Source organism: Cricetulus griseus, chromosome 4, assembly GCF_003668045.3.
Source record: "Cricetulus griseus strain 17A/GY chromosome 4, alternate assembly CriGri-PICRH-1.0, whole genome shotgun sequence".
Lineage (NCBI taxonomy): Eukaryota > Metazoa > Chordata > Mammalia > Rodentia > Cricetidae > Cricetulus > Cricetulus griseus.
Window position 1 is genome coordinate 135,477,747 of NC_048597.1, and position 26,763 is coordinate 135,504,509.

Below are 26,763 nucleotides of genomic sequence, written 5' to 3' on the forward strand. Positions count from 1 at the left end.
GAATCTTGCAGCTCTTTACCATGGTTTCCTTCTACACATTTCTTTTGCATTTATAATTTTGTTGGTGACGTAATTCCCCAACCTCTTAGTGTACTCTTTCTGCATTTGCATATTATACTGAATAATTATGGAGAAAGACAAACATTCTTTATGCTGAATAAATTCTTAGAAGTCATTTTGATTTGTTTCCTGTGAAAAGAAGGAATGACTAAAAAGACCTTTTAGTTGAAAAGTGGGGAAAAACTGAAACTCATATAGAAGGGAGGATATAAATAAAAATAACTATACTAGTAATGCCCATGTAGCTAAGCACCCAAGCTATCTTTTACATGTGGCCTGTCATTTGGTTATGTTGCTTTGCATAGACTATTTCGTGGTACTTTGGCTTATGGTAATTATATAAAGAAGTTATTTATTTTTATTCTTACTTGCCAGTTAGGGTTACAACCCTCAAAAAGTTATTAAAGTAGGACTCATGATCTCTGTCATGTTTTTAGTGTAAAACACAACATTGCTCCAGTTTCAGGAAGAACATAATAGCCATTAGAGATACAGATTTTTTTTAAAAATTTTGTTTAATTCTATAGTAAATCTGTTTAATTTTCTTGCTGAGATGTTAGACAGGAATTGTATTTAGAATACTACTTGGGTTTATAGTCTTTTGTTTTATAAACTAGGTGTTTTAATGGTTAAGTTGTACTTATTAACTTGAATCCCCATGGAATAGCCTTGTTAGCCATCCTGCCTGTCATTGAGTCTGTCAAAGTCTCTGAGGAATGCAAATCCCAGTCTCAAAGGAAGTCACCTGTGTTGGTAGAAAGGTGCCCCAGTGGTTTGGGTTCCTGGTTCTCTAATCTGTAAAGATGTGAAGGGTAGGCTGAGGTGGGGTGGGGGTAGGAGACTTGTGAAATGAAGTCAAGGGCTCAGGAAAATTACCTGGTTTTTCCTAGTTATGAAAGTTTCACCTTCTTGGTCCTTTGGCTCTAGAGAGTTTTGGCACCATGTTGGTACAGTGTTAGTTCCCAAAAGCTCCAGGTGGACCACGAAGCTCTGGGCTGGAGAGTTCACTTGACCTCTGACATCTGGAAAGGCTTCTGATCAGGGGACCCATGCTTGGAGCTACCACTTGGAGACTGCAGGGGAGCTCACCTACCACATATGGGCTCTTCCATTCCCCACAACATCTGTTTATGTCCTATAAAATCCTGAGACCTCCATGCCACCAGCACACAGTCTCACTTGCCCCTAGAGCCTTCGTCTTGTTCTGCTTCTGGAGATGCTTGTCTTCTGACCTTTATTTCCAGGTAACCCTCACCAGTCCCTGTGGACGTATGGCAACTACTCTTGTCTTTGTGGACAGCTACATCTAAGTCTGTATTGTTCCTCTCTTGGAATAGTTGGCCCTTGTTGTAACTGGAATTTGACCTGATTTCAAAATTCACATGAATTTCCTTTTTTCCCTATATATCTCTGTTTCTAAGAGGGGAAGTTGTCAGCTGCTTATTGGGGAACATAAAAGGGAAACTAATGAGGTGTTTTTTTTTTTTTTTTTTTTTTTTTTTTTTTTTTTTTGTGTGTGTGTGTGTGTGTGTGTGTGTGTGTGTGTGTGTGATAGTTTTATGTATTGCTAAGGTCTTTGCAGAAGTACAACTTTGGATGGATTTAGATTATTATTATAATTATGTTTCTTCATCTCTCTCTCCTCTCTCTGTCTCTCTCTGCACATGAGCACCATGGCTTGTGAGTAGAGTCTGTTGTGTCCTTGTACATGTGCATCCTAGGGATTGAGTGTAGGTTGTAAGGTTTGGCAGCAGGGCTCTTCACTTGTTTGGTCATCTCCCTATCCTAGATTTAGTTTTCTTATCTGTCAATTCTTGCATGGCCTGTATTTCAGAACTAACTTTGGTTCAGATTTCAGTTATTAACAAAATAAAAGAGTGTACATATAGCTTATGCTTTAGGCTAATATTGGATGATTTACAAATTAAGATCAGTTGTTTTGTTTACTGACAGGAAGAGCTTGAGATGCAGTGACTGTGTCCCCAGCAGCTTTACATCCTTAGAGTCTTACATTCATTCAGTAAGACAGGATTGGAAGCTGAAATAGTGTTTAATATGTATGGTGTAAAGAAGAGGTTTGGGAGAATCATGGTTGGCACATTTTTACCCTTCAAAAGAATAGGATATTTATTAATCTTCCTGAAAGCGATATTCAAACATAAAATATCATTTTGAAAAATATTTCCCTCTCTCTCTCTCTCTATATATATATATCTATATATCTCTCTCTATATCTCTCTCTATATATATATTTGGTAGCTTTAGAGCCTGTACTGACACTCACTCTGTAGACCAGGTTGGCCTCGAACTCACAGAGATCCACTTGCCTCTGCCTCCCAAGTGCTGGGATTAAAGGCGTGCACCACCACTGCCAATATGAAAGCAGTGCTATTATTTAAGTCCTCTTTATAGTTTGAGCTTAGTGTTTGTAAGTAAATCACATCTCATCTGGTAAAATAGGGCTTTAAGTCTTGGTTAATTGTCCTCTATGCACCATGGAATCTGTCGTCAAACAGACACATTCTAAAGACACATTCTAAAACAGCAGCCTGTGCTCAGTGGTATGGCTGCTTCATCAGAGTTAAAATAAGGCTACTTTAAGGTCCAGAGATAATTTATTAGTTATCAGTTTGTATTGTTCTTATAGAAGATCTTAGTTTGCGTCCAGTACCCATGTGGCCCACAATGCCTGTCACTTCAGCTCTGGGGGTCCCAAAGCCTCTACACTTCATGGGCACCCGCAGAAACAGACAAATACCCCACACAGACCCACATGCATGCATATGATTGAAAATAAAAAAAAATCCTTTACAAATAATGTCATTTAAAAATCTATAGCCCAGGCAATTTCACATAGTTTAGCAGTTAAAATACAGTGAAAATATGTTTTGCTTTTGGATACATTTTTACCTTTCTCATTTGTATTAATTTCTAACAGCAAATTTCTCTCTTCTTGTTCCCTCCTGTCTTTATATTTTAAATGCATAGGTGTAAATTATATTAACAACTGAAAAATTTCAAAATGTTTATTTTTATTCATGTTCATGTGGGTCTGTCTGTGTTTATATGTGTGTATATGCATGTGCCCATGAATGCCACAAGAAGGCACTGGAGTCTCTAAAGGTGGTTACAGGCCTAATGTGGTACTGTGAGCCAAACTTGAGTTCTCTGGAAGAACAGCAAGCATTCTTATCTGCTGAGCCATCTTTCTAGCCCCCTAAAATAATAATTAATTAAAATTGCTTTGTTCTATGTTTAATATATATATATATATATATATATATATATATACATATATATATGTATGCACATATATACACACATATATATATTATTTTATTTTATGTGCATTGGTGTTTTGCCTGCATGTATGTTTATGTGAGGTGTCATATCTTGTAGTTACAGACAGTTGTGAGTTGCCTTGTGGGTGTGGTTTCTGGGAATTGAACCTAAGTCCTCTGGAAGGGCAGTCAGTGCTCTTAACCGCTGAGCCATCGCTCCAGTCCTCCGTGTTAGTTTCTGATGTCTTGGCATGTAATCTAGACTGGCTTTAATCAGTGTAGCCTAGGCTGGCCTTGAAATTGCATCAGCCTCCCACATGCTGGATTGCAGGTGTGAACCACCATATGTTTTTCTTTTTTGGAGACAGGTTCTTGCTCTGAAGCCCATAATAGCCTCTAACTCATGCTTCTCTTGCCCTCGTGTCTCTGTGTTGGATTACAAGTATGCACAAACATGTCTAGCTCAACATTTTCTTTTTTTTCAACATTTACTTAGAAAAAGAATTATTCTGACTTGGCCTATATTCACTTTATATTTTGAAAAGAATTTTGCAATAACTTTGTATGTTTGGGAATATGAAAAACTTGTATTTGGTTTTTATAAACCTTTGTTAATGATGCAACATGAAATATATTTGTTAAAGGCTATTGTTAGGGACAAAGCCCTCTATTTTTCCAGGCACTACCCATTTTCATACTGTGTGAATATAGGATGGGGCTTGTGTATGAGTTTGCAGTAGAGTTTCTATGGAAACAATACCTTGGTTACTTAAAAGGCAGACATATATGAGAAGTTAAAGGATAATAGCAGTGAGAGCAATAGAGGAGTGGAATTAAGCCACTCCTGGCCTTGTCAGTTTGTAGGCTTCCAGATGGTAGGAAATGCTTTGTTCTTCTCTCCAAGCCATCTGTCAGTCTTTAGTATAAATGACATCACCACACTACTTCGAACATGAATGTATCTAGCACCACGCAAAATGGCAAAATTTAGAACTTCTTACACAGTTTTATGGAAGTAAAATCATACAAATTAAAGTTATAGTCTGTTGTAAGGCTTTAAAAACAATGTCATGCTTTTAAGTTCATGTGTGGCATTGCATGTGGTAGAAGTAGTGCCCAGAATGGTGTCCAGATTATATCAGTTGTCTCATGTTTTAGTCATGTTATCATTTAATGACTTGAAATTGTCATGATTTTCTCATGTGCCATTGAAGTGAATTACTTTTTCTGATATGAATTGCTTTAGAAGTAAAGGATATGGTCAAAAATGATCCAGTTAGTTCATGTATTTCTTTCATTTAAAAAATTATATCTTTGCCAGAAATAGAAATATATATTTTTATCCAAGAATTACTATATTACATCTATTTAGTCATTCATTTTTTGATTGATTGGTTGATTTAGAGGGTGAGAGCATGTACGGGCGTGTGCATGGGATGGGGCGTTTGTGGAGATCAGAGGACAACTTGTGAGAATCAGTTCGTTCCTTCACCATGTGCATGCATCCTTAAGGTGGAACTCAGGTAAACAAGCTGGCAGAAAGTAAATTTACCTATTGAGATATCTGATTGGCCCAAGAACTACTTTAAAAAGGAAGCTATTAGTTATTTGTGACAACTTCAGTTCAGTGCCTATCAATGTAATAGGAATCATTATAAAACATTTCTTATTTTCTTGTACCTGCATAATGGCAGATCTCATAAATTTTATTTATTTCTGTTTTAGATGCTTTTGTTAAATCAAATTTTGTGTTTTCTGGCATAGAATTTGCATTTATATATTCATGTGATGGCGGTGACAGTGTCCTCAGAGCCTTGTAGTGTTAGTAAGTGCTGTGCCACTAAGCTGTACCTCAGCTCTAGCAGAACAGAATTTTGATAGCAAATTCCTTATTATTAACCAACAAAATAATCTTGCATTATTCATTTTTAAATCTTTACCTCTATTTTGTAATTAATGTCTCAAAGTCAGTCTCTTGAGAATTGTTTAGTTTTGTTACACTCAGTGATTTTGTGTTACTTTTACATGTTAATTTAGAACGAGCAAACAATAGTTGCATGTTCCTATTAGGGAGATTATTTTTGCATTGTTTTATTCAAAAATATCTTCCTACTAGTTTCATGAAAATTTATACTAATTTTCAAGATTATATCATATTTAAATTTAGGAAATCTGTTTTACATAAAAATCTGTGTGTGTGTGTGTGTGTGTGTGTGTGTGTGTGTGTGTGTGTGTGTGTGTGTGTGTGTGTGTGTGTGCTGACCAGCTACTCCTGGGAATTGGACCTGCCCTGGAGTGTGGTTGATTTGCCCAGTGTCACTCACTGCAGAAGACTGATTTTCCCTTTTGCAGCAGGGGTCAATTACAAGTAGCTTGTTGGTTACAGATGGGACACAGTGTCTATGTCCCCCCTCTCAGTGATGGGACCCTGTTAGGTCTGCATCTTTGCAGGCCCTATACATGCTGCCACAGTCTTTGAATGTATATATGTAGTCCTGCTATGTCTGGAAGACACTGTTTCCTTGGACTCATCATCTATCCCTTCTGGTGTTTACAATCCTTCCTGAAGCCCCCCTCTTTCTCATTGATTTCCAAGCTTTGCGAGGAGGAGTTTGATGAAGACATCTCACTTAGGATTGAGTAATTGGATGTCTCTCACTCTCTGCACATATTCCAGCTGTGGATCTCTGTGTTAATTTCCATCTACTGTAAGAAAAAACTTCTTTGATGAGGGTTGAGTGAGACCCTGATTTATAACAACATATGCCATTAGGAGTCATTTTATTGCTATGTTCCTATAACAGAATGATTATGGTAAATTTCTATTAGAGCAATGACCTATCTAGTTTCAGGTTCTTGACCACTTTAGCAGTGTTAGGTATGGGTTACATCTCATAAACTGGGTCTTAAATCCAAACGAAACTCAGGCATTACCTTGAGGTTTGATATAATGAAAGGCCACAGACTGGTGGCTAATAATCAACAAATATTTCTTCTTACATTTCTGATGTCTAGGATGATTCTAACCCAAGCTGATGCCCATCTGCTGGCATCTTGGTTCCTGGGTCACCATTGTGTTTTGGTTAGATCCTTTTTTGGATCTCATAAGGTCACTACTATCACTCATTCAAGGCATTGTCTTTGTGAAATCCGTACTTCCTATCGTTTTGGGGATCTTGAGTTTAATGTGTGAATTTTTTGGATGGGGTAGGTTATACATATTCATTTTTTTATTAGTTCAAATTAGGAATATGCTTGCTTCACATGTCAACCTCTTCTCCCTCTCCCTCCCCTCCTCCCTCCCCTCTCCCCACAACTCCATTCACCCTCCACTCCAAGGGAGCTCTCCAAAGTCCACCACATCATCCTGGGCCAGGTCTAGGCCCTCCCCCATGTGTCCAGGCCCAGAGTGCATCCCTTCATGTGGGATGGGCTCTTAAAGTTTAATTTAGTTTTTAAAATGTATTTGTGTGTGTGTGTGTGTGTGTGTGTGTGTGTGTGTGTGTGTGTGTGTGTGTGTACATGTGGCTGTGTACATGCCATGGCATGTGTGTTGTTAGGGGACTTTATTTTGAGAGCCACTTTTGCTTTCTGTCTTGTTGTGCCAGGGTCTGTCTTGCTTCTGTTGCGTAGCATACTCCAGGATACCTAGCCCAGGAAGTTTCTAGCTGATTCTCCTGTCTCCACCTTCAGTTTTACTGTAGGAATGCTGGAATTACAGCCTCATATCTGGCTTTTTCCAAGTGTTCTTGGGAATTCAAGAGTTTTAGGCTTTCATAGTATGTGCTTTTACCCACTAAACCTTCTTTCTGGCCCTTTTGAATTATTAAAGTGAATGCATTGCTTTGAGGTTTGCTGAAGCTCATAAATAAACCATTTGAATTATCCAGCTCATACTTAGATATCACCAGATGATACAAGACCATGGAGGAATTTGGTAGCTCATAGAATCCTTATGAGTTGGGTAAGATTTGATTTTACAAAGGTGTGCTATCAGGAACAATAGTGTTTCATGGACTTTATGCATAAGCATACATCATAGCACTGGCCATTTTTCTTATGCAGTCCTGGGAGTTGAACCCAAGACCTTGCACATGCTAGGCAAATACTCTACTACATGGCCACATTTCTGTGGCTGGATGGTGATGGGGGATGTCCTTCTGTATGCTGTGAATTTATATTTCTCTTATTGGTTGATGAATAAAGCTGTTTTGGCCAATGAACAGGCAGGATATAGCCAGGCAGGAAGTATAGTCAGGGCTACCAGACTAGGAGAATTCTGGGAAGAGGGAGGCAGAGAGTGAGTCTTGAGGAGACACCACGTAGCTACAGAGGAAGCAAGAGGTTTGGGCATCACTGGTAAGCCAAGAACAAATGGAGATGCACAGATTAAGAGAAATGGGTTAGTAATTAAGAGAGAGCTAGCCAATAAGAAGCCTGAGCCATTGACCAAACACTTTATAATTAATATAAGCCTCTGTGTGTTTATTTGGGACTGAATGCCTGTGGGACTGGGCAGGACAGAAACTTGTGTCTACAAGATGGAGTCCTGTGGTATTAGTCTCTAGGGCCTCTCCTGTTAGGATTCTTTGAGGGAGAATTACCATTTCCCTCTGAGTCTCTTCTAGACAGTTGGCTTGTAGAGTAGGTATTTCTTCTTGCCATAGAGGACTTACCCTTACTCAGTTTCTTCATTCTTTGCATCAAGTTGGAATTCAAGAATGTTGGCTGAGTGAGTGGATAAATTAGTGGAGGTATGGTATGTAAACAAGACTCAGGACTGGGGTAAAAGACATGCTGTTTTATATCCTGAATATTTTGTCCTTAAAAAAATTCAAATAACATTTAGATTAATTCTTCAACTATTTTTGGACCAGAAAGTAGTTGCATAGAACTAGGTTAAAATTGTGCTCCTGGATTTCATAGGGATTTAATGTGGTGTCAATAAAGCTAACTTCTCTCTGTGGGTGATGGGGATTTACTTGTGGAGCATTCACTGTGTTTTAGGTCAAACATTTTATTTTCTTATTCTTTCAGCCATTGGTCAATATATCTTAGAGAATATATACTCCATATTTAATAAAGTCCACTATTGTCTGAATTTTATAGGTACATGATTACTATTTCCTATGGTACTGTCTTAGTTAGGATTTTATTGCTGTGAAGAGACACCATGGCCGTGGCAACTCTTATAGAGGAAAAATTTAATTGGGCCAGTTTCAGTTCTGAGGTGTAGTCTGTGATCAAAATGGCTAGAAGCATGGTAACATGCAGGCAGACTGGTCCAGAGAGTACTGAAAGTTCTACATCTGGATCTGCAGGAAGCAGAGACTGTGACACACTGGCCAGGCTTGGGCATCTGAGACCTTAAAGCCTAAACCCTAGTGACACACTTCCTTCAACAAAGCCATACCTATTCCAGCAAGGCCACACCTCCTAATAGTGTCACTCCCTAAGAGCCCACAGGCGACATTTTCTTTCAAACCACCACAGGTAGTAAACATGGCTGTTATTAGTTTAGATGAAGTTCATCTTAAAGAATTACATGTTATTGGCATTGACTTTATGTCAGTAGTAATGGGTTCAATATTTTTCTGTAAAAAATTTCTTATACTATTTTAACAAAAGTAAATTTGTTTAACTTCCTATGAGCTACATTAAAATTTCTATTATTTCCAAATTTTATGTGAACATATTTTATCAAGTGTTTGTAAATAGAATCTGGCTACTTGAAATATGTGGTTACCAGAAAGGGGAAAACAGAGTGATAGCAAAAAAAGCTAATACCATCGTTGCATAATATATCTGATGTTTTTGAGGGAAAACTGCAGTTTAATGATGCAATAGAGAAGACGCATAGATGCAGCAAAGGACTTATAGCATTCCTTTCTCTCCCCTGCTGTGTGTATGGGTGTGTGTGTGTGTGTGTGTGTGTGTGTGTGTGTGTGTGTGTGCATGTGTAACATGTGTATGTGAAAAGCAAGTGTATGCAGGTAACAAGACAGTTTTCAGGAGTTGGTTCTATCCTTTTACAATGTAGGTCCTAGGAATTGAACACAGGTTGTCAGGCTTGGAGACTAGGGCCTAACCCACTTGAGCCATTTATTTGCCCTAGGAAAGAGATTTAATTTTCATAGTGAGGACATAAACCAACACAGGCTAATGTTTATACAGATATGTCTACCCAGGCATTTAACAACTTCAAGACTTATAATGAAAATTTCCATTGTTTCTATTGAAATGTTGTTTGTTGGGCTTGTATAGTTTTATCTGGGGGTAAAATATAAGCATTGAAAAGTTATAACAACACTAAATGTCCTCTAGGATAAATGAAAATATACACGGAATGTTACTTCCATATTTCTTCATTTGTTTGAGTACTACTGTGTTTCACTGAGTGAATAATATGTCCTGTTCTGTAGACTGCTGGGCTACAGTGGTTCCCCAGTCTTTTATGTACTGCTATGGATTGAACCCCAGGCTTCACACATATGAGGCCAGGGCTATACCACTGAGTCACATCCTCAGCTCCTTGTATGTCAATGAATTTTCTGCTCATCATATACCCATTTTTCAAGTCAAGCTCTGCTTCTTAAAGTCTTACTTGTTTTTCTCTTTGAGGAGATCTGCCCTGAACCTACTGTGTGTAGCTTTACTCAATGTTTAGGAATTTTGTATTCCTTCATTTCTCAGTGGAGCACAGTTACATTGCCTTTATGTGAGGGTATCTTAGACACTTTCTCTGTCTTTGAGTGTGGCCTAGAACCTGTGACTTGATAACAGAGAAGCATAGTACTGTAGCATTAGTTTAATGGACACTTTCTTAGAAGCAATTACAAATATGTAATTTATCCTGTTACACCAGAATGTGTAACTCAGATCTGACCAGTTAGTTTCAGCAAGGCTTCATCTAAATAGATTTCCATGTAGAATACTTACTTTTATTAGCCACAGAAAATTCCCTCACTGCCTTTAAGATACACACACACACACACACACATACACACTTCTATCATCAGTCTATCTGTCTGTCATCTTCCATATACTCACTTGTGTGTATGTGTATATTTTTTGGCCTTCCTGGTGGCTTGGGAATGACAAAGTGGAGGCAAGAAGACTTGGTTGTAGGCTACTGTTGATTACAAGCAGTCATTTTTAGCAGTCAGCATCTTCACGCTGGCTCTTAGTTGCCAGATACTAGTGCTATAGGTGGCAGTCTCTTATTCAATACCTTGGAGATATGTTCTTACCAAGTAAATCACATTTAGATTCTTTTGTGTATGTGTAGTCATGCTGGTATAATAAAAAGTCTGAGCAAGATAAAATGAATTTGTGTTCATGAAACTAAATTTGATTTTCTCAACCCAAATAGTCGCTTTTAGTGTTCATCAGTGTAAATCTACAGTCTCCAAAGCGAGCTCTGCCATGATGCTTTGTGCTTGGTTGCAAATGCTCTTCTTGCTGATTGGTTTATTTCACTGAATGCTTTTTTCAAATATCCCCAGTGTTCCTAAGTAGAATCTGTTCTACTTATAAGTACCAGTTTGCTCATTTGTTAGAGGGAGGCCAGTGCAGTCTTTTACTTTAGTCAGTGCCATGGAGGCAGGCAGTCTTAGAATTTGTATTTAAATGATGTTAGATCTAAAATCAGATTCAAAGAGGCACAAATTCAGAGGAATGTGATTTATCTGTTTGTAATGTTAGAGGGCAATTAATTGCCAAAAATGTGTAGGGTAAAATTGACCTTGCCAGGTGTGATGGTGCATGCCCATAGCCCCTGAGGTAGGATCTAGGACCAGGAAGATAGCAAGTTTAAACCAGGTTGGCCTACACAATGAGACACTGCCTGAAAAATGAGACAAAGATAAAACAAAGAGTGAAGTTTTAAACATAATAGGTAAGTTTTGCCTTTTCTGGCCTTGCATTTTTTTATGTTACTTCTATATAGCTTAAAGTATTTAATTCTGAATTGGAAAGAAGAAGAAAACTCTGGAAACCATTTCAGAAATTGACACCCAAGACTATAGACTGTGTAGCTAAATGGTTAGTTAGTCAACAAGCCTCAAGCTGGGGAAGTGGGGGGACAGAGAAGGTTGTGAGTGTGATCAAAGTCCACTTATATACTTACATGAAAATGTCATGGATGCTATTAAGTCTATTTTATTTAGTTTGTGGGAAAATATTGTTCTAGTTTATATTAGAGTAGAATGTCTTTCAATTTTCATTTTAGATCATTCTGTCAGTCAAGAAAAGCTATGAGAATGTAAAACATAGATGTTGTAGGCAGCACCATGCTGTGATTCAGTCATTGTGCAGGGGGTCACAGTTTTGAAACACACCTGCTACTTGTGTTCTAGTCAGATTGAGCTCAAAGTAAGACCCTGCCTTAACATGTTACAAGAGGAATGGATGCTTTTTATTCATTGTTGACTCTTGCTAGCAGTTTTCTTAGCCAACCTTGGTTGGTTTCTTTTGAGTCATTAGTGGTCCCTGTTGTGTGGGTCAGATCATTAAAAGGTACTTTGTGCATAGGTTACAATCACATATGGATACCTAATCTACTGAAAACAATTGTAGCCACAGATTCTGTTGTCATGCTCTCATGTTTGGTTTGTAATTTGGAAGTTCTTGAAGTTGCTTCATTGGCACTTTGGGAAGCAGAGAGAGCAAAAAGGCTTTGAGTGAAACTGGACCTGTGACCCAGACTTGGCGGTTCTAGGAGCTTGCCCGGGAGAGCACTCTCAGGTCAGCACTTTCTTCTGTTACCTTGAGAGACTCTTCCCATTTTCCCCCTTCACTGACTAACCTCTGACACCCCAGGCCTGTATCTCTTTCCAACAGAGGTGAATAAACACTCTTGGTATGTGAAGATTAAAGGCCCATGGCCCCTGCAGGTGCCCTGAAGCGTGTTTGTTCAGAATTAATCTGGCATCTTCAATGGTGGTTTGTTTAGGATAGGAAACCAAATAGAACTCAATAGTGTATCTTGACTCTCGGGGCTTAGGACTTCTGTTACAAACAATGGAAGAAAGACAGGACTGAAAGCCAGTGACATGTACTCTTCAAAGGAAAGTTTTTGCCTTTCTGGGCCTGGTTATCTTCAAAAATTGAAGAGTGAAAAAGAAAATTTTAATGGAAATACAGTTCTGTCTCAGATGTGGAGGAGGCCTTTGCAGGCGTGATTGTTGACAAGAGAGGGAGAACACTGCTTTTCTGGGATATAAGCCCTAGAAAACAAGCCAGAGGAAAAGAACACTGAGAGATGAAGACCTTACGGCTGCAGGATGCCATGTTGGAACCATTACAGGACTCAGTGCATCCCTGTTGGTAACTCCCTTCCCTTCACAGCGGGCATCAGCTTTGTTTGAGAGTGAAAATGTTTTCAGTGAACTCCACTGGTGTGAAGGCAGAATTGTACCATGGATCATACTGAAATGTGTTGTTAAGGGGTCTGTGTGACTGTTGAACAGTAGATGGCTTGGCCTATGGCATATTCAGTCTGTAACTGTGGATGCCCTTTGACAATCGCACCAGGGTGATTCTGGCACAAGAGTTGGCAATGTGAAAGTAAGAGAGGGATCGGGAAGACAGAAAGGAATAGATCCATTTGTAGGCACAGACTTCTCACTGTTTGCAGAGTAAACAATAAAATATATGTTACACATTGTGTAACGCCAATATAGCTGGCTTCTGGGAGTCAGTTTATTATATTCTGTTTAGAAATAGGTGAAAACAAAAGTGTTTATTAATAATTCTGAATTAGGCTGGTAAAATAGTATATAAGAATCACGAGGGCTGGGGATGTAATGCAACTCAGTTAGTAGTGTGCTTGCCTAGTATGCCTGAGGCCCCAGGCTTGAGTCCCAGCATGGCATAAACCAGGCATTATGGTGCACACCTGCTAATCCTTGCACTGGGGAGGTGAAGGCAAGAGGATCAGGAGTTCAAGTTCAACATGAGCTGTGTAGAAAGCTCACAGCCAGCCTGAGCTACATAGACCTTTTTTCCTTTTTCTTTTTGTTTGTTTTTGAAGGAATCCTGAAAGCATACTTCTCTATAGGACATAATTGACATCACTAGATAGGAATACCATCATCTCATTGAAAACATCTTGAGCTTTTCCTGTGGGATCTGACAGGTTGAGAGGAGCATGGCCCTCTCCTCTCCCCGACATGGCTTGTGCCCATCCCCTCATATTGGTGTACTCTGAAAAGGGGGAGTCATCTGGCAAAAATGTCACTTTGCTAGCTGTGTTCAAAGCTCCCATTTAACTGGATATTGTGAACTTTGTTCACAAAAACTTGAGGAAAAACAGCAGACAGCCCTATGCCATAAGTGAACTGGCAGGTCATCAGACCAGTGCTGAGTCCTGGGGTACTGGCAGAACTGTGGCTCGAATTCCCAGAGTCTGAGGTGGAGGAACCCACCATTCTGGCCAGGGTGCCTTTGGAAATATGTGCCCGGGAGGCTGCATGTTTGCACCAACCAAAACCTGGTGTCATTGGCACTGCAGAGTGAACACAATCCAAAATCGATATGCCATCTGTTCTGCCCTGGCTGCCTCAGCCTTGCCAGTTTTGGTGATGTCTAAAGGTCATCGCATTGAGGAAGTCCCTGAACTCCCTTTGGTAGTTGAAGATAAGGTTGAAGGTTGCAAGAAGACCAAGGAGGCTGTGCTGTTCAGCTGCTTAAGAAACTTAAAGCTTGGAATGATTATCAAAAAGGTCTATGCCTCGCAGAGAATGAGAGCTGGCAAGGGCAAAATGAGAAACTGAAGCCGTATCCAGCGCAGGGGACCCTGCATCATCTATAATGAGGATAATGGTTTCATCAAGGCCTTCAGGAACATCCCTGGTGTTACTCTGCTTAATGGAAACAAGTTGAACATTTTGAAACTTGCTCCTGATTGGGCATGTGGGATGTTTCTGCATTTGGACTGAGAGTGCCTTCCGGAAATTAGATGAGTATGGCACTTGGCGTTAGGCTGCTTTCCTCAAGAGTAACTGTAACCTTCCCATGCGCAAGATGATGAACACAGACCTTAGCAGAATCTTGAAAAGCACAGAGATCTAAAGAGCACTCCAAGCACCACGCAAGAAGATTCATCGTAGAGTCTTGAAGAAGAACCCACTGAAGAACCTGAGAATCATGCTGAAGCTGAACCCTTACGCAAAGACTATGTGCAGGAATACCATTCTTCTCCAGGCCAGAAATCACAAACTGTGGGTGAAGAAACTAGAAGCAGCAGCAGAAGCAGCACTGGCAGCCAAATTGGAGAAAGGGGCAGCAGACCAGAAGTCTGCAGAGAGTAAGAAAGAAAAGAAGCCTGTGGATGTCAAGAAGCTGAAGAAGCCTGCAGGAAAAAAGGCTGCAGCTACCAAGAAACCAGCAGCTGGGAAGAAACCAACAGAGAAGAGACCTACCACAGAGGAGAAAAAGCCTGCTGCTTAAAACTATTAAAATCTGTTTCATTCCATAGAGCAAAGAAAGACAGTCTATTTGAATCAAAATCTGATCAAAGATACAGAGAGAGAGAAAAAAGAAAACGTCTTGAATGGTTATGCCACTTATGAATGGGTATCAAATGCATTTTCTCAGTTCTTCAGGATTTTACCATAGTGAACCTTTTGAAATTTCATTGGGTATAAATTTTATTGCAGCCTTCTCTTTTCTAGAGGAGGTACGCTAAGTTTTCCTTTTTGTTGGTAAATGTAGAATGAATTAGTGACTTGAGAATAAGTGGGAAAGGGGAAGGAGAGGAGAATTATAGGAGTCCCCAAGTTCAGTGATAATATTCCAGCTCAGGAGTATTTGTAAACAACCATGTTCTTAGTGTGGGGTTGTCACAATGCTTAAAGCAGAGGACCCACTGAGACTTTGGGCAGAGTGTTAATACCCTCTGTACCTCAGCCCCTTCTTTGTATGAAATGAGCCTCCTGCCAGTTTCTCCCTCTTGGAGTTGTTATGGGGATCTGAGTTACATAAGCCCTCAGGAAAGTGCCAGGCTCCTAGTACTACACATGGCTGATGTTGGCTATTGCTTTGCTACATATGCCAATTGGCCTGCTTGAGAGCTTATAACTATAGTGATGGAATTAAATCCCTTACAGAAACACAGTTGTTTCTGGATGCTGCTTCTTATTTAGAAGATTGGGTTCAAGTCAGAAAGCTGGACAAAGACTCAAGTATTTCCTTATTAAAAAATGATATAATGGGTCACTTTAAGACATCAGTTAGTGCATACGTGTGCAGTGCTCTGCTCTGGCTCCCTTCTTTTGCTTGGTGGCATCAAGTGTGAACAGTTTGTATGGGGAGGGAGTTGGAGATTGTGATTCTTAAAGGGATCTTATTCAGGAAGACAACTAGTTGTGGTTCCTACCATCAAGGACTTGAACTGTAGTCCACATAGAGTCCTGGACACATGAAAACGACTTAGGACAAAGGAACAACTTAAATCCTTCTTCTGCCCATTGAGTCAGACACAGCTAACCTGGGAAAAAGATTTTCCTAGCAGTCACCAGTCTTTCATTGTTATTAATACCATTGTTCATTTAGAGATGATTTGGAAGGTAGTTATCTATCTTGTGCCGCCAAATATGTTGTTAGCATTGAGATCCTGCAGGCAGCAAGCTTAGTCACTTTTGAAGGATACACAGCCAGTCCAGCAGTCACACACCTTTCCTGTTGCTGGCTGTATTTGGCTGTCTAACTCCTGAAGGCACGCATGCCCAGACTTTCAATTACAGCTTAAAACTCAAAAGACAGATACTGTATTTTGATGGTCTATCTTTCATCTGTTCTTAGTTTAGGTTTTCAAATTGCTGGTTTTATTTTTCAGTATTTCTGGTCAGAAATGTATGTTAGATTTTCTGTCTGTTTTATCCTTTTTGTAGTAGGGCAGGGCTTAGGGCAAGTGTATATAAGTATTCAAATGATTTGCTTTAGCTTGACCCAGTTAGCCTGTAGCCAGCCGAATTGATTGATCCTAATTTATGCCAATATTTTTTTCTTCCCCAATAATGTTGAACTGGAGCAGAACCACTTATGTGTGAATGCTGTCTTCTAAGATACACAGATGTTTATTTACATAGAAAATTTATGTATGCTACTTGCATTTTAATCTTGTAGTAGGCAAAGTGATTTATGTATGTTACTTGCATTTTAATCTTGTGGTAGGCAAAGTGTAGCTTTATAACAGGCACATTTTCCCCTTGGCTTGGCTTTCTCGTATGAAATTTGATCAGTTAATTAGCAATCAAAATAAAAATCTGTAAATATATTGACAACAGTTATGTGGCCAATTTTGTATTATACTTGTGAAGTAAATAGGAATAATCAATAATAATGATAATAATTTAATATTTATTTAACCTTTACTTTGTGTAATTTGCAAGCTTGAGCTTATTGTGTCAAATAACATCATGGTTAGGAGAAATACCTGTTCCTGTTGTACACAGCACAGTTGGTGACTGTGGTTGGCAATGGTTAAACCCATGCATCAGAATAGCTAGTACACTTTTGAGTAATCCTAACCCAAATGATAGATGGTGGAAGGGATGGATATGGTTCTTACTACACACTGGATGTATAGAACAAAATATATACTATCCTGTTATGACAACAAAATATATGTATATTAAAAGTAGTTCACACTAAACTGCATTTGGCGTGGGTATTGTTACTAAATTTTGCTTGGGTGAAACGAGAAAGTCTGAGATACACTATCAAACTTTTAAAATTTAATTTAATTTAATTTTTTGTTTTTCGAGAAAGGGTTCCTCTGTATTGCTTTGGAGGTTTCCTGGAACTCGCTCTGTAGATCAGGCTGGCCTGGAACTCACAGAGATCTTCTTGCTTCTGCCTCCTGAGTGCTGGGATTAAAGGCGTGCGCCACCATCACCCAGCTACTATCTAGCTTTTTTAGTCAGCTTTGTTATTTCTGACTTTAGCATCTGGGCTATTGGTCTCTATTCTATTTTTATTACTGTTCATGTTATAAAATGTCAAGGTAGAAAGTAAATGGCGCATTCAGAGATGGTAGTTGAAACTGTAAGTGTGTACACAAGTAAGAAACACAGGAGACAGAGATGCATCTTGATGATGATACCAATGAAACTCATTATTTCCACACACCAAGAGATAGGTTCATTATTTCATCCTAACAGGACAGCTGTAACTATAGCAGAGGGCTGCCTGACAGTAGCTCTTGTCCTTAGGTTGAGTTGTTTATCAACCTTGGTGAAAGTAGGGAGGGAGCTGGTGAAATGAGTTCCTTCCTCTCCAGTCTTTTGCCAACCATCCTATTTGGCCAAACTCAGCTGGAAGCCAGAAGAAGAAGGATCCTGGGATATAGTGGTCTGTTTCTTTCGGCCTACATTTAAACTGGGAATGGAAGGTTTGCAAGGAGAACAGAAAATACCCAGTTCACAGATTTGTTACCGAGAAAATAGTTTCTCAGTGTCAACAAAAATGTCTCTAAAGCTTTTAACCTGCCTCTTTTCCTAATTATGGTAAAGAGAGTGTAGGTAAGATTCTTTCCTTATAGTTTCGAGAATTACTTTTAGGATTTTGGACAGATTAGCTCTGGACACACTTTTCCTTTTTCCATCCCCTTCTCTTTAAAAGTATGAATAACATTTCTAATACTTCCCCTTTTGGTAGATTTTTTTTCAGCATTTTTATTAGAATAGGTTGAAGGTTATATATTTGTTTGAAGCTTGTTACTTTCTATAATCCTTTTGTTAAAAGAGATAAAAAAAGGCTGGAGCATTAATACTTGTTTAAAGAATGTATAGTTCCTCCTTTTTATATTAAACGTATTTGTGTGTGTGCACATGCTTGCACGCACGTGTGTGTACGCACACACACAGACACACATACACACACAGACACACACTGACACACATACACACACAGACACACACTGACACACATACACACACACACACACACACACACACACACACCACAGCATGTGTGTAGAAGTCAGAGGACACTTTTGGGAGTCGGTTTCTCTTTCTACCATGGGTTCTGGGCATAAAACCCAGATTATGAAGTTTGTAAGGCAAGTGTTTTCATCAGCTAGGCTGTCTCTCTGCCTCCTGGTTCCTCTTTTGTAGTTATACTTTTTCGTCAAGACCTCTAGACCACAGATAACGACACAGAGACTTATTAATGATGAAAGCTTGGCCTTAGCTTAGGGTTGTTTTTAACTAACTCTTATAACTTAAATTAATGTATTTCTATTAATCTATGTTCTGTTAAATACTGCTCATCCTGCTTCTTCGTGTCTTCTGTGTGCCTCTTCTTCCCAGAGTCCTTTCTGTCCCTGGAAGTCTTGCTTAGCCTCTTTCTATCTATTGACCTTTTAACTTTTATTACACCAATCACAGTAATACATTTTCACACAGTGTACAAATATCCTACAACACTCTTTGATAACTTTACACATTCTTTATTAACATTAACTTATAATTACTGGGCCTCCATGTGTAGCCCAAGATGACCTTGATTCATGCCTGTTCTGAGTTGTCTTCTCCAGTGCTGCCATGCCAGACAAACATGGCTTCTTAACAGGATGGTACTAATTTTGGAGAAAGCCAACAGGAAAGACCAAGGATGATATAATAAGGTTTCTTTTATTTTATATGGGATTGTCTTTGCTTATCCCCAGCACCATGAAAAGAAATTATTGCCTATTATTATTTAATAAAATTTAATATAGACTTGTTTGTCTTTGTAATTTCATGATTAATAGTAATTTTATATTCCAGACCCCTGTAGATGGAATTTCTTTCCCAACTGGTCCCACAGCCAATTAGCCCCAAATAAACACACAGAGACTTATATTAAGTATAAACTGGCCCATGGCTCAGGCTTCTTATTGGCTAACTCTCTCTTAATTAACCCATTTCCATTAATCCAAGTATTTTCATGTGGTCTTATCTTACCAGAGAGTGTTCCAGCACACTATTCCTTCAGCAACTACATGGCATCTCTGTCTGTCTGTCTGTCTGTCTGTCTGTCTGTCTGTCTGTCTGTCTGTCTGTCTGTCTGTGTGTCCCCTTCCACTCCCCAGAATTCTCCTTGTCTCATAGCCCTACCTATACTTCCTGCTTGGTTACTGGCCAATCAGTGTTTTATCCATCAACTAATAAGACAAACATATGTACTGTAGGACATCCCCCATCAGCCCCCTGCCCCTGCATGCCTTCTCTTTCATGTTTTGGAGACAGGTATAGTTGTTTGAATGAGAATGTACACTGTAGGCTCGGAATGCTTGGTTCCCAGTTGGTGGAACTGTTTGGAAGAGATTTAGGAGGTGTGGCCTTACTAGAAGGAGTATGTCAATGGGGACAGACTTTGAGTATTTGTAGTTTTGCTCAGTCTCTACTGTGTTACATTTGAAGATATGAGCTCTCAGCTTCCCCTTCCTGCTGCCATGTCTGTAGCTTGCTGCTGTGCTTTGCCATTTTCATTAGGATGACTCTCATCCCTCCAGAACCATAAGCCCAAATAAACTCTGTTCTGTAAGTTGACTTAGTCACAGAGTTTTATCACAGCAACATTTAAGTAACAAATATGCAGGGTTTCACTCAAAATAGCTAGCCTCTAATTTATGATCCTCCCATGTCAGCCTCCTGAGTGCTGGCATTGTGAGTGTTTGCAATCCTGCCTAGCTGACAAATGCTTGTTGAAAAGCATGCCAGTTTTGAAGCATTATACAAAGTTAAGGATTTTGAAAAAGTTATTTGATCTAGTGAATTTATAATTAAGGCCATTATACTACTGAAATATTTTTCATTCCACACATTGAATTTATATTTTAACACTGAAATCTTCATAGTATTCCTATTATTCAAAACAAAAACATGTGGTGGAGAGAGAAGCAAAGAAAAGTAAAATTCTTGTAACTTTAAAATGTATCTTCTTTTTTTATAGTGATTAAATGATCTCAGAGTGAAAACAATGAATTGCTTTTCTTTTGATTCTAATCTGAAAAGGTTTGTGTACTGAATCCTGTCTGCCAGATATTTGAATTACTAGGTTGATATTGCAGGGTGGAGAGTATCTGAAGCATTTTCATTTCTTGAAAGGTTCTGATGTGAAAATTTATTTTGTAAGAGTAGACATATAAAAAGCATTTTCCTCTGTTATTATCTAGAATCCAATAAAAGACAGCTTTGCAAAAGACTCCCGTGTATGTGGGAGTTGTTTTCACTTTTAGGTTGCCTTAGATACCAGGCTAATTTGTTTCATATTTGAAGCATTAAAAAATCCCCTCAGATTCTATCTTCATGTGACTCTATAGAAGAATTATAAAATAAGATATTTTGCAATATCTTATTGACAGACAATTGAGATAGCAAATTTTATAAGCAATCTATTGAATGAAATGGTATTCGTAGGGACAGTCCTTATGAACAGTGTCTGTGAGGAGTCCTAATGCTGTGGAGTGGGGTGTCCTGTCCTCGATGTCATAGTTAACAAAGTAAGATCATAAAGCATCTGGTAATTGACAGTCACAAGTGATTGCTGTGAGTGTAATCTTAGCTCCTATCTCATAGCATATATTTGCTATGAGATATATTTGTCACCTAGTTATGTGCTTGCAGTAACAAAATTAAGATTCTTCCTTTTTTATAGTCTGTATTAATTGGATAAGATGTGACGCAATGTTTTGAAATCTTTTGAACCCAAAGGGTATTTGCAGTCTATTGTAATAGTAGTAGCAGTTGTAATTAACAACCATAAAAAAGCCGTTTTCATTCCCTGCTTAGAAGGGTACATGCTTTATGTGTTTTTTTTTATATTCATGGCTTGTCATAAATCATACAGTTAAAATAATCCTTATATAGTAGTCAAACATGCTCTAAAATGTCCTCCATAGTATAGTATTTGCTTTAGCAAATATTTTGTAGAAATTTCTTAGTTTTAAAGACAGATATACATTGAAAGAATCCTGTAACCAAAATGTTGCCAACTTAGGTTATTTTCCAATACATTTGGATGATTTATTTATTGCTGAATGTGGTAATAAAGTAGTAAGTTTTGCAGAAGTCTGTAAGTGAACTATTCATCCCATTTAGTTTTACTTAATTTTGTTGCAAAATTGTTATTTTATAATATCCAAACCATTTGCAAGATAGTGTTAGCAGGTCTATAAAGTGACCTCACTTACAGATTGATTAGTTAAAACCAGGTGAAATAAGTGACCTGTGATCTTGAGAGTGTCTGTGTAAGCAGGTAGGGCTGAAGATCCACAAACACATATATGTTTACATGTCATCTGCCTGGTGAAAAAATAAGTAGCTAAGGTGCTGGTTTGTGTTCTTAGGACATTGAGCATCTGGGTGACTGTTAATCTCCTAGGACCCCCACTATTTAGAAGTACAGCAGTGTGCTCCCCAAAACTATGGACTACAGTTAGCAAGGACTGGATTTTGTAGATGTGGCCCATCACGGCCTTCTCTGCTCTTCTGGGGGGAGACAGAGCAGAGTTAAAGAGTAGGCCTGTTCTCCACTGGGATCTGGGAAAGCAAATTTCCAGGGTTACTCTATAGTGACTATCCTAACCTTTCGCGTAATAGTAGAGTAGATAATGGGTGAACATCAGTGGTCTTTGAAAATATTTCAGCTGGATTGTACTCAAGAATTATTATCGCTAAGATTTATCATAAGATTAGATGCTAACATTTTGATATTTGGCATTTTGTGAATATAGAAAAGCACCTTTTATTCTAATTCTGTACCTTGTCATTTCTTCATGTCAATCAGTTGATAATATACTTAAATTACCATGGAGGTCTTTTTTTGTATTCAGAATTTCTCATATTGGTATTTTTTTCCCAAAAATTTGCTGGGAAGATTGGGAAGATTTTTTTTTTTCAGATTTTTAAAATTTGAATTAGAAACAAGATTGTTTTACATGTCAATCCCAGTTCCCACTCCCTCCCCTACCACCCTGCCAACTAAAACCCTACCTATCATATCCTTTTTGCTCCCATGGAGGTCTTTTTATCTTGTGTATGTATACGCATATGTTATGTGGGTGTGGCGTATGTGTGCGCATGTGTCTATCACTGTGGATGTGCCAGAGTGTGCATGCAGAGGTCAGAGGACAGCCTTGGCTGTTGGTCCTTGCTTCTTCCATGGCTTCCCTTCTCTTTATAAGAGTGTTGAGGTGCATGCTAGCGGCTCTGGCTTTGCATCGGTTCTGGGCATCTAAACTCAGGTCTTCATACACTTTACTTACAGAGCCTTCTCTCCAATCCTTTTGTGGCCATTTTGGGAGATGAATGGATCTCTTCTTGGAATTTTAAAAATGCATTCTCCAAATCACTGTTATGAGAATTGTTTTAAAAAGACTATAGTGTTCTCAATCCCAGCACTGTTTCTCTGGAGAGAATGAGATTTCCTGTCTGACTTATGCCAGTTTGGAGACACCAGTCACACACATATGGGGATAAGGAAGCATTTTTTTGAAGCCATATAAGCACTGCCATTACATTTATGCACACTGTATGATTAAGCATTAGTTGCTTTATGGTACAGTGGCACATATAATAGCCATGAAACCTTGAGCTTGCTGTTTCTCTCAGCCTGGATTTTCTCATTTGTAGAATGGAAGTGATAATAATGATGGTCTAACTCAGTTGTTCTTAACCTATGGCTCATGACACCTTTGGGGGTTGAATGACCCTTTCAGAGGGGTCATGTAACACCATTGGAAAACATAGATATTTACATTACAATTCATAACAGTAGCAAAATTGTAGTTGTGAAATAGCAATGAAAATAATTTATTTTTCAAGACAGGGTTTCTCTGTGTAACAGTCCTGGCTGTCCTGAAACTCACTTTGTAGACCAGGCTGGCCTTGAACTCACTGAGATCTGCTTGCCTCTCTGCCTACTAAGTGTTGGGATTAAAGGTGTGTGCCGTCACCACCTGGCAAAAACTGTATTTATTATCCAAGGGTTTTTCTTTCTTTACATTAAGTTTTTTTAAATGTCTGTGTGTGGATCCCTGCAAGTGAGAGCTGGTGGCTGAGGGGGCCTGAGGTGTTCCTTGTATTACCCTGCAGCTGAAGTTCCGGGCAGTTGTGAGCCACCACCCATTGTGGCTGCTGGGCATCAAGCATGGGCCCTCTGCAAGAGCAATATGAGTTCTTAACCACAGAGCCATTTTTCTCCAGGCCCCCAAGGTCTCTGACCCTTCTTTGAGTCAGTGTTTCACTGTGTAGTCTTTGGCTGGTCTGTGATTTCTGTACCTCAACTTGAAAAGATATGCTCCTGCCTCTGCTTGCTGAGTTTGGGTGTGTGCCATCTTTCTTTTGTCCTCCCTCCATCCTCCCCCCCCTTTTTTAAAATAATGAAATCTTGTCTGTCCTGGCACTTGCTATGTAGACCTGGCTGTCCTGTTCAACTCACATAGATCCACCTGCCTGGAATTATAGGAGCGGGGCACCATATCCAGGCTTTCTTCTTAAAAGATTTATTTTTGATTATGTGTGCGCATGCATGTGAGTGCAGGTGCTTTCAAAGGCTAGAGGAGAATGAAAATAATTTTATGGTTGGGGCTCACCACAGCATGAGGTACTGGATTAAAGGGTTGCAGCATTAGGAAGGTCGAGAGCCACTGGTGTAAAGCCTACTTCTCAGTACCAGTGATTTTTAGAGACACTGGAGTGAAAGGATCTTTAAATGTCATGGACAGCAGGGCCAGCTTTGTTTTATTCTTAAGTGATTCTTAAGTGATTCTAATACACTTCTAAACTTGAAACCATTAATCTAGACTATCTTAAGATAAACATTTTTGAGCTAGATTATTCTAGCTACTAGAATGTACATTAATTCATTTGTTTAGCTACTCAAGTGAGGAAACTCAGACACCACTAGATGGTGTCCATCCTAGTTAGATTTATTTATTTATATATTTATTTTGGTCAACCTGCCATTTGCCAAGGTCATGTGGGAAGATGGAACTTCAGCTGAGAAAATGCCTCCATCAGAGTGGTATGTAGGTGTGCTTTGGAAACATGTGACAGGGAACCAAACCTGGAGCAGCTTTTTACATCTGAGTTGAAGTTCATTGGATAGTTAACTTGAACTATGTGATGATCCCTTTGAAGAGGAGAGAGGAGGAACATACAAGGTACCAAAGGGACATAGAGAGTGACTATTCCTCAGAACTAGATGCTAGGCACCGTGGTGGAGTCAGTGTGCAGGGTTGGGAGATAGCTAGGGGAACCTGGTGAGATCAGCATGCAGCAAATCCTATCTTTTGTTTAAAGGACTTTGATTTTCAAATGGGAAATCTTTGCAGACTCCCATTTCAGGGGTGATGTGAGCAGATGGGCATTTTAAAGAGGATTATGTTTGTGAACTACTACCTAATTGTGTTACTGCTCTTGCCTTAATCTAGTGCTCCCAGCATAGATGTGCTGGAGTCTGCCTGTGCATTAGTGCTTTTATCTCTCACTGAATATTCTCTTCACTTCGGTATTGTTTGAAATCTGTTCTGATTTTTTTCCTGTAAAAAATGTCTATGTATTAACATCTTGGTGACTTAAAAAAACAGTTTTCTACTGATATTCTTTTATTCAATAGAATGTAATAAAAATTGTAAGGCATACATTTTTCCATGTAACATATTAAAATGCTTTAATTTTGAAAAGAATAATGTAGTCCATAGACATTTGCATTTTTGTTGAATTAACTCTCATGCAAAAAGAGGTTTCTTACCAGTGTCTTCACATGATCGCATTTATAGTGACATTTGTGTTCATACAAATTTTCTTCCTGATGCTTGTCTGACAGAAATGCCTTTCTTCTGTCCATCTCTTTCACTCTTATTTGATTTTCAAATCCTCCATGGAACTTTTTTCAATTCTCAGGGTTAACCTTTTATGGTTCTTTGAAATGTTGTTTCACTTTGCTCATTATGTTACTTCACATATGGTGTTGTATTGTTTTAATTATGTTTTGTGCAGGTATGTGCAAATCTGAATGCAGATGCCATTGGAGGCCAGAGGCACTGGACTCCTCTAGACTGGAGTTACCAGAACTTGGTAGCCACTGACTCGAGTACTGCAAACTGAACTTAGTCCTTAATAGGAGCAGTGTGTGCTCTCAACCACTGAGCCAAGTAGACTGCAAGCTGAGGCAGGGGCAATCTTGAGTTTGAGCTAGCCTGGGCTGCTTATGAGATTGTTCAAAAAAAAAAAAAGAAACAAACAAACATACAAAAGAAAAACTACACCAGAACAGAATAGGATATTAGCCTTTTTATCTTTTAGTCACTGGAGAGGACCTTTCTAAACTATAGTATAGTAGGATTTATTTATGTATGATTTTTTTTTCCAAGACAAGGTTTCTCTGTGTAGCTTTGTAGACCAGGCTGGCCTTGAACTCACAGACATCTGCCTGCATTTGCCTCCAGAGTACTAGGATTAAAGGTGTGTGCCACTACCGCCCAGCTAATATGTTGTTTTTAACAGAAATTTTAAATTACTACTATTGCTTTTGAAATGGGATCTTATTCTTTTATAGCCTTCATTGATTCAGTTATTATACAGCCCAAGAAGACCTCAAACTCAATCCTCCTGCCTTGGCTTGCACATTACTGATATTACATTGTGTGTCTCCACACCCACCATAGTGTTAATTATACTGTTTTGAATATAGTATCATGTGGATGCAAGGTGAATGCTTGCTGGTGAGTGAAGGGTATGGGAATGATAATCTTTATATTCAGGTGTGATGTAGAAACCGAGGGAGAACAAGCAAATGGTTTCTCCTCACTTGGACCTTCCTGTGGCCAAATGGTTTCTCCTCACTTGAACCTTCCTGTGGCCTTCCTATTGTGGAGTATAGCCTACATTACTTGCCAGATATTCAGAGCTCTTTTCTTATTACTTTAAAATCACTGACCAGTTTTGCATCTTCATCCCATTAGAGAGAGAGGCATTCCTAGCTGATAGCCATGCCTATACATTGGCCATTGCACGATTCTGCAGTAACTCCCCAGCCTGACCTCTATGCTGCTTTTCATATCTTTTCCCTTGGGTCTAACATGACTGTTTTATTTACTTTTAGTTTTAGGTTTTGACATGGAGTCTTCAAAGATCAGGTAGTATTGGAACTTCAGATCTGTCTGTCTACCTTAGCCTTGGTGCTGAGATTGTATCCTATGCTTCTCACTTGACCCAATTTGATTCTTGATTTACTTGCATAATTTTTCTCCACAGCATCTGTCACTGTTGAATGCACTATATGTTTATTTAGTTTTGTTTAGTGCTTTCCTTTTTTCTCCTTAGCGTCTGAGCTCCTGGAAGCCAGAACTTGTTGTGTCTTTTCTTCACTGATGTTCTCACTCTGGAACTGTGCCAGCCACATCTTTGTTACTCAACAGATACTCGTT

General features: G+C 38.9%; 1 protein-coding gene and 1 pseudogene across 12 annotated transcripts in view; both read left to right on the plus strand.

Moving 5' to 3' along the window:
* Positions 1–26,763, plus strand: part of Bbs9 (Bardet-Biedl syndrome 9) — a 408,032-nt gene that overhangs the window by 127,290 nt on the left and 253,979 nt on the right. The window lies entirely within an intron of this gene.
* Positions 7,785–14,879, plus strand: LOC113835273 (annotated as a pseudogene).